The sequence below is a fragment of the Apium graveolens genome, chromosome 4 (assembly GCF_009905375.1).
Source record: "Apium graveolens cultivar Ventura chromosome 4, ASM990537v1, whole genome shotgun sequence".
NCBI lineage: Eukaryota > Viridiplantae > Streptophyta > Magnoliopsida > Apiales > Apiaceae > Apium > Apium graveolens.
Window position 1 is genome coordinate 79,640,377 of NC_133650.1, and position 8,703 is coordinate 79,649,079.

An 8,703-nucleotide genomic window follows, 5' to 3' on the forward strand; every position below is an offset into this window, starting at 1 on the left:
GACACTTTTCGATCAATAAACAATCATAGAGGTACTATATTTATACATTTCAGTTATCATCTGCGATTTTTTATGTTTTTCATTAAAATTAATATTTTAATTATTTTTCCGATTATATATCTAATTAAATTTTAAATTCTTAACTCATTATACAATTGATAATATAAATGGGAAGTAGTAATAAAATTAGTAAATATAGAAACAAGTAGTTGTTAAAATCAATTATATATTTTTTAACTCCGTTATTATCGGATACAAATTAAATCATTAAAATATAATTTCAACTTCCAACTTTTGGCTTTCAATCTCCCTAACTCGATCAGTTTAGGGTTTTCAGCCTGCAAAATTCGGATGAATTTGCAGTCATGAGTTATGCACTCCAAAAGCCAGGCTAAAAGGGGATATGGAAAAATATCCTTCGATTAGATTTGTTTCTTCTTAATTTCAGTTGCTTTTGGAGACCTACTTACTTATCTTGTATGATGTATGATAGATTGATAGTTGTTTACTGGTGTTTGATTTTTCGTCTGCTAAATTATTCAAGTAGTTATCTATTCTAAAATTTGTACTTTATGTTTGTCGATTATAGAATATCTATTTTAAAATTTGACCATCTTTTTTCGATAGCAACTCCGGCCACTAATATAGACACAATATATTTTGTTGTGGTTTACTGGTTTGTATCTATTTCCTGTTGTTTCAGGGCATGCTATCAAATTCAAAGTAGAGAGCTGAATTGCAACTCCTTATGTGCTGGTTCTATAAAGGTATAAATATTTTGTTTGGTTTACAATATATAACCTTTTTGCTATAATTTGTATCCTACTATCTTACAAGTTACATAGAATTTCTTTAATCTTATACAATTATCGCCTACCATGACAGTGTTTTTATAACATTATTCTCATGGCATATTTTTTCAGCAAACTTGGGTGGATCTTCATAGTTTGGTTAGACTGATGTCCCGTAAAATGCTTGAGATCTTCCTTGAGTGTTTGAGAAACTGTTATCATTTTAGTTATTAACCATTAACCACTTATGCATAGAGAACACCTTGCTGGGAGGCATATGGACAAATGCTATTAATATAACATTTCCTTGATTATTTCCATAATTTTTAGATCTAGAATCCAATATTAAAGTGATAATCCCATTTAACATTGAACTGAATTTGTACATAATTGCATTTTAATATTAGAATACAATTTTTCTTTTCGATTCTGATTGTTAGATTGTTCGTGTACTGTTTAAGTACATGTGTAGCCATCTTAGATAAACTGCTTTCACATATAATGCATGTTATTGTTCATCATTTTGGCTATTTCAGGTTAAGTTAGATCTTTCTAAACCTTTGAACAATACCTGCGAATATATCTTTCGCTAGCAAAGACTAATACTGAGTCAAGCACCCTACTAGAAGTGCTTGTTTCGTCATCTTCTTCACTCTCGAGGTTGGTCTAAAGTTCAGCACCAGATCATGTATTCATTTGATGCAACAATGTTCAAATAATTTTTCATATACACATTTGTAAGCCATAAATTTTTAGATTTTTCTATTAATTCGGCAATTTTTATACTGAAAATTTAATGTAGTTCATTATACTTGATTATTTTAGGTCATTCTCAATAACCAGGTACAATATTTTTGATTGTTCTGAGTATTTAGCATTTAGCGATTGGAAGGATAAAATTTTACCCGCAGAAATTGAAAGGTTTTGATCTTGATTGTTTCATTTCGGTTATGGATTACTAAAGGTCTGAATGTGTTAAGTATACAACACAATCATGTCATCAAATCTCTATCTCTATCTCTGTCTCTATTTATAAAATAGAAAAAAAAACTCAGCTGTGCGGCATGGAACCTCCCAGACTCTTGGTCTAGGTTGGTAACTCTATCTCTCTCTCTCTCTATTTATAAAATAGAAAAAAAACTCAGCTGTGCGGCACGGCACCTCCCAGACTCTTGGTCTAGGTTGGTAAAATGCTTCAAAAACACATTTTCACCTGTTTTCTTCTTCGTCTGACTACTGAGAAATGGTATTCAATCATGGTTGCCCTTACCTATGAGTTTTTAATTAAGGAAAAATGGTTATCCACATATGAGTTAATTGTAGGTAGAGGTGCGGAAAAAGTCAAGAGAAGCCCATTTTTCTGCTCCCTGCATTTCAAAAAACATTATTAATGATACCATAGTTAGCATGACAATAAAGAAATAGAAATGTTTAGGTTATTTTGTTTAGAGTGGGCTCTGCACTTTTACTGAATTCACATGTTCGTGTTAAGTAATTAGCTAGCCGAATGCTAGGTTGCTACATTAATAATTATTCATATGATAATGGTGATCTTTGATGCGAGGACAATAGTTATTGCATGAGCCAATACATATTAACTTTAGTGTATTTAGTATTTCATAATATTTTTCCGAAATCTGAAATATCTGTTAACGACAATATCTCATAATCAAGTAGAATTTATAAAATTTACATAATTTATTTACAGCATTACTATGCAAGATTTATGACGGGGCTGAGATTCCAGGTGATTTTACAAATGCGTACAGGTTTTTTTAGTATACTGAGGTAGTATGCTACCAAATCTATATATATATCTATATAAAGGAAAAACTCGGGTGTGTGACGTGGCAGTTCTCGCCATCCTTACATTCTGCTGGTCATTATGTTCTGTTTTCCGTACATTTATTCATGTAATGTATATAGAGTCTTACAGTTGTATAAGCTATGCTAAAAGGAGAAAGAACTCGCTATATATAATTCACAAATGCGGGGAAAATTCTGCTCAATTTCAGCTCACCCTTATAAAGCTATATACATATGATGTGTGATGTACATGCACGGAATAGTATTCCGTGGACAAGAATTTGGGAACATCTGAATTACAATTACATTTACAATATCCATTATGTTGGTTCTACAAGGTATAAATTTTTTGTTTGGTTAGCAATATATGGCCTTTTATGCTATGGTTCTGAGTCACTTTACATTTTATAGTGCCTTGCTTTTAGTTCTTACTTGAATTTTAATTATTATGCACAAGATAGGTTTTTCAGGGGTTAAAATTAATAATATAGAAATTGTAAAATACTTCAAAGATACCTTTTCACATATCTGCCTCTTTTGTCAATAAGTGGAAATAGTGTTCGGCCGTGGTTGACCCTGCCTAAAAGTTTTAAGCTAAAAATTAATGGTTACCCACGTCAAAGTAAATGGCAGGTGTGCGTGTGAATAAAAACAAATTCATTCATAGGAACCCATTTTTCAGCACCCTGGATATTAAAAAATCTTTGTTTAATGATAGTTAGGATGGAAATAGTGATGCATCAATGTTTAGGTTATTTGTTTAGTTGTTTAGAATGAGTTCTGCACTTTTACTAAATTCACATGTCTGTGCTACGTAATTAACCAGTCGAATGCTAGATATCTGTATTCTTTTTTGTACATATGATAGGGGTGTTGTCTCTAGAGGGCTTGGAGATCTGTAAGCAAGTGATTGATTATGAACCATCATCGCGGTTTTTGTATAACAATGTATACTTGTAGCCTGGAATTTTGTAACAATTACGATATCTCAAAATTTACATTTTATATTTGCAGAATGTTGGACTAAGAGGGTCTAGACCCACTTTTGGGGGGTGCTGACATCGGTAAAAATGAAAAAATAAAAGAGTTTCAGAGTCCTCTTTGAACTATTAGTATGAGTACGAGAAATGTGAAAACTCCTGCTATCTGTTGAGGATCTATGGCATGAAGAGGTACCTTAAATTTCTTAAAAAACCAAGATTGTTGGGTCGGTATAATTCCTTTTCTAATAATTTATCAAGTTACAAAGTGTGAATATTTCTTGGGTTGCAATGTTTATCGTCATTCATCTACTCTATAGTGCATTGGTGGCTGTATGTACATTTTGGCAGCTAGAAATGCAGGGCTAATGCTCTTAATGTATCTGATTCGTTTCTAGATGTAGTGTGTAATTATAAGTAAATTGTGCCTGATGATAATGGTTGCTTCCGTTGCATATACAGTCCTGGTTATTCCAATAATGTACAGCTATATGATTTTGTTCTAAAAATGTGGTGACATTTTTATCTTATCATATTAGTTCTTAAAATTTAAGCTACTACGTTGTCCTCCATTTTATGTGGTCCTACGATATCAGACCATTAATTTATATACTATTTTTTCTATTTATGTTTCCTTTATATTATTTTATGAAGTTTGAATTAGCTTAGTTGTGCTGTTTAAGTTGTGATTTAATTTTAGTTTTTGTTACTATTGTGGTATCATATTCTTCAAAATGTTCTAGATGTTAGATGTTATTCCCCGATAAGGTTTACTGTGTGCTGGATTTGCAACATTCTTATATATTAGTGGTATTTAGCCTTTATAATCTGTATAAATAACAGGACTGCATAAACCCAAAGTTTTTACATTGATCTTATATTGATACTAAGATATTCATGTTTGTTTTTCTTAATTTTCACAGCAGGTGATTAAGGTGATTAAGGGGATTTCCCTTAAAGGCATGCATGCAAATAAGATTAGATGCACTTTGCTGAAATCTTTGGCAGGTTTGGGACCTTCATATCTTGGATCAGATTTAAAAAGTTAAGATGAGGGTCTGTTGATCAAATTTTCCTATTCTGATGGAATAAATGTGTGATGTGAGAAATGAAAGGGTAGTTGCAAGATAAATTAGTGAGACCATAATGCTCATGCAAAACAGGCGGAATGAAAATTTAGCCAAAAAAATAAAAAAAATAAAAATTAGTGAGATTATTTTATAAATGCGCTTGTAGGTTCCAAAGTAGATATCCATAATGTGTACAGGGGAGTAACAAAGTGTTTGGAGTTGAAATTTATTATTTTTTTATATTGCTAATACTTACAACTTTTAATATTGCTAACACTTGCCGATGTAATATTCATAACTTTTTTTATATAAAATTAAATAGTAGTATAAAAGAGGAAGTATTCTTGAATTTTCCTTAATATATGTCTCTTAAAACTTTACTTTCGTTTTTAGAAAAAATCATGTGTATGTAATATGTATCTTATGTACATATACTTGCACTTTTAAAAATTTTGACTAAAGAATTTATTAAAAATAAAATTTTTATAAATTTATGACGCGTGCCTAATAAAATCACATATCATATGTTTTAATTCTGTAATCATACTATAAAGCATTTAGAAATATAATCACTTACAGTATTAACTTTTTTAAATATTCTTTCTATGTTTTTTTAATATTTTTTATTAAAAAAATTTTTATTAAAAAAATTTGTTCATGCGCGGTTTATCCACCTAGTGAATACTATAAGGGCAAACCAGCTTATTCGGACCAACTTCAGTACATGAAACGTCAAGCGTACCAATGCAGTGATGGTTTGAAGTGATATTCAATGTCAATTGAGTTGCTTTTAATTGTGAAGTTTCAGGGTAGGTTGCTAGTAGCTCGGCCTCACCATTCCAGTAGTGGAGCAAACTTAAATATTTTGGAAGATCTTTGAACATTTGATTTCGTCTCAAACCTGTGGGTTGTGCTAAGAGTTTAAAGACGTGTTTATTGTAGTTATATCTTATGACAGTCTACTGTGTCTAAGTTGGGGTCTGTCACAGAACTCCCTCCCATAGACTGTATAATAAACTTGGTCAAGTTTTGGCATGGGTGATTAATCTGGACATGGATTTTCAATATTTGATATTAATTTTTCTTGTCTGGACAAACAATTTTTGCATAATATCACTGCAAAAGTTCGGTGGTTGAGCTACACTTGCATCACTTCCAAAGTGAACTTTCTTGCTTGGCAAATGGCAATCGTAATCTGATATTCTGCTAACAAGGTCTCCTTAATTTGAGTTTGAAATAGATCTGATGTATTTTAAAAACTGAGATTCAGGGGTCTCAGTGTCCTTTCAATATGAAATGGAAGTGATGTACTGTAGAGCACATTAACAATTTTATTCTATTAACTTGTGAATCGCTGAATGGAATGATCTCGAACCTGTACTTGTACAAGTCTACAGTACAGAAGCAAATAAACTTCACTTATTTTGACAAGAGTGCTGGCAGCCTCAGCTTGCTGCAATGTGTTATAATCTAGGTTTGCAAAGAGACATACTATTTTAGTTTCTCTGGAAGTGTCTTTGTCCAAGTTGATAACTAAATCTCATCTTATATCCTGGTGGCTAATGCCCGAGATGTTGAGAAGTTGCTGTTTGGCGAGAGTCTTTTACTATATTTCTTGTTTGTTACGTTTAGTTGGTGGTGACTAGTGACTACCGGAGAGCATTTTGAAACTTAAGATTACAAGGGGGGGTGTGTGTGTTAATATAATGCTGACTAATGTAGTTTTTAGAAACTGCATTACAGAAATGAGAATCTGCAAGTTGAGTATATAGGAAATAGAACAACAGCCTACTAGAGTTGTTAAGAAGTGGATGCAGAATGGTAACTTGGTGATGACCTTAAATTGGTCATTATAACATGTTACCTGTTTTTTATGCAACATTTGCTTTTATTTTCAATCCATTTTTTAATATTTTTCTATCTGCAGTGCTAAGAAAGATTTTATCCAATAATAAGCGCATGCTACTGGGTAATCACCTAAAAGAAGTTGGGAGAAAAAGGGTTCATCTTATTGTGGTTTTTGTGATGATGAGAAGATTAAGAAGGATGTCTTATGTCCCAAGAGCGAAGAAGTTCGAAACCTCCTTCAATCTTAAGCATGGAAGTTTCCTTAAAGACATCACTAATATATGCAAAGTCAAGAAATAAGGTTTGGAAAGTTCAAACACAAGTCAAGTCACACAAGAGGTTTTACTTTCTAGAGGAGAAGTTGAAAGAAGAGGACAAGTCACATAATGAAATATCAGTCTCCATATCAGCAGCACCAGCTGTCTCATCAGCAGCACCAGCTGTCTCAGCTGTTATACCAGCTGTCACTTGACACGTCAGCTAGGACAAATCAGCTAGTTACTTACATTGGGATTGCTGAAAGTTAGTTACGATATATAGTCTGTTACTTTGTATTCAGTGTTAGATTAATTAGTGTGTCTTCTCTTCTTGGTTTTATAGTCATCTATCCTTGTTTAGTTTATTAGTGTAGAATGTAAACATTTCTCTTGTTTATCATATTAATGAAGATCATATACATTTAGTGTTCATCTCTTGTATGTAATCTTGTTCATTACGAAGAGATTATCATGGTATCAGAGCAGATTTGTCGTGTTTTCGCAAATTCAAGATGCGATTAATCAAAGTTGTGATAAATTCTGGCTTTATGCACATTGATGAGTGTAGTTGCGGATCAAATTCACTGAAATCTTGAGGTTTATTCGGTATACTTCTTGTTTTTTGTATTGTGGTCTTCAATATCGTATTTAGTGTAATCGATTCTTGCTTATGTCTGATCTGTAATCGATTTGCGATTTCTATCGTATTTTTGTTACAATTACGGTTGAACGTTCTTCAGTACTTCGATCTGTTTGATAAGTTATTGAGGATTGTTTCTGTTTGAGCAAATGGCTGAAGGAAGCACTAGTGGTCCTCGTGAAAACGTTTGGCACATTCATAATAGAGCAAATATGCAAGCGAATCAAGATGTTAATAGTGTGTATTATATTCATCCATCAGATGCTAATTCAACTCAACTAGTTTCTGTAAAATTCAATGGAGTTGGATTCACTAATTGGAAAAGAGCTATGATGTTGTGTTTGTCAGCAAAGAACAAAGTAGGTTTTGTCACTGGTTCCATAACAAAACTTGTTGCTTATTCACCTGATGTTAAAGCCTGGGAAAGATGTAATGATCTAGTTTGCTCATGGCTCTTGAATAGTCTTGATGAAAATCTTGCTAAGAGTGTTTTGTTCTTTAACACTGCTCAAGAAATTTGGACTGACCTAGAGGATCGTTTTGGATATGCATCTGTTGCACAAATTTATGCTTTGGAACAACAATTAACAGAGTTAAGTCAAGGTGCTAAATCTATATCTGAGTTCTTTACAGAGATCAAAACGCTTTGGGATGCTATGAATGATGCTAGTCCTTTACCTGTTTGCACTTGTAATCTATGTACTTGTAATCTCACTAAGAAAGTGCATCAAAGAGAACATGATCATCGATTGATTCAGTTTATGATGAAGCTTGGTGAAAGATTCTCTACTGTAAGGGCAAACATAATGATGCAGATGCCACTTCCATCAGTTGCTACAACTTTTAGGATGTTCTCACAGGAGGAAAGACATCAGGAGATTTCTCATAATAATTCTAACACAGAATCTCTAGCTTTCTTGGCAGATACAAAGAAGAATTATCATAAAGGTTCGGGTTCAGGAAGCAACTTTCAAGGACAAGCTACTGGTAATTCTAGCTCATATGATAACAAATCAGGCTCTCAAAATGTTGGTCCTCCTAAGAAAGGATCCAAGTATTATTGTACTCATTGTAAAATGAATGGACATAGCATTGAAAGATGCTTCAAAGTTAATGGATATCCACCTAGATTCAAGCCTAATAGAGACAAGAAAGCTGCTGTAGCTTCCAGTACTGAAGAGTCAGCTCATCAGAATCAGAATAATTCTATCTCTGTTGCACAATACAATCATTTGGTGTCACTGCTCAGCAATCAGAGTATTTCTTCACAGACCAAAGAACATACTGACCATGCAATGTTGGCTGGTAAGT

At 32.8% G+C, this 8,703-nt stretch overlaps 1 long non-coding RNA gene across 5 annotated transcripts; it reads left to right on the forward strand.

Annotated features, from left to right (window-relative positions):
• Positions 1-263: 263 nt before the first annotated feature.
• On the forward strand, positions 264-7,189 carry LOC141718100 (uncharacterized). Of its 5 annotated transcripts, none has more exons than XR_012573908.1 (5): positions 264-767; positions 1,328-1,451; positions 2,500-2,538; positions 3,612-3,769; positions 4,501-4,887. It is a non-coding gene; the product is annotated as an uncharacterized LOC141718100 (long non-coding RNA). The 5 variants fall into 5 exon arrangements; XR_012573910.1 differs by lacking the exon at positions 2,500-2,538 and adding an exon at positions 6,575-7,189 and having other exon boundaries at positions 269-767; positions 4,501-4,585; XR_012573907.1 differs by lacking the exon at positions 2,500-2,538 and adding an exon at positions 5,450-5,790 and having other exon boundaries at positions 270-767; positions 4,501-4,585.
• The last annotated feature ends 1,514 nt before the right edge of the window (positions 7,190-8,703 follow it).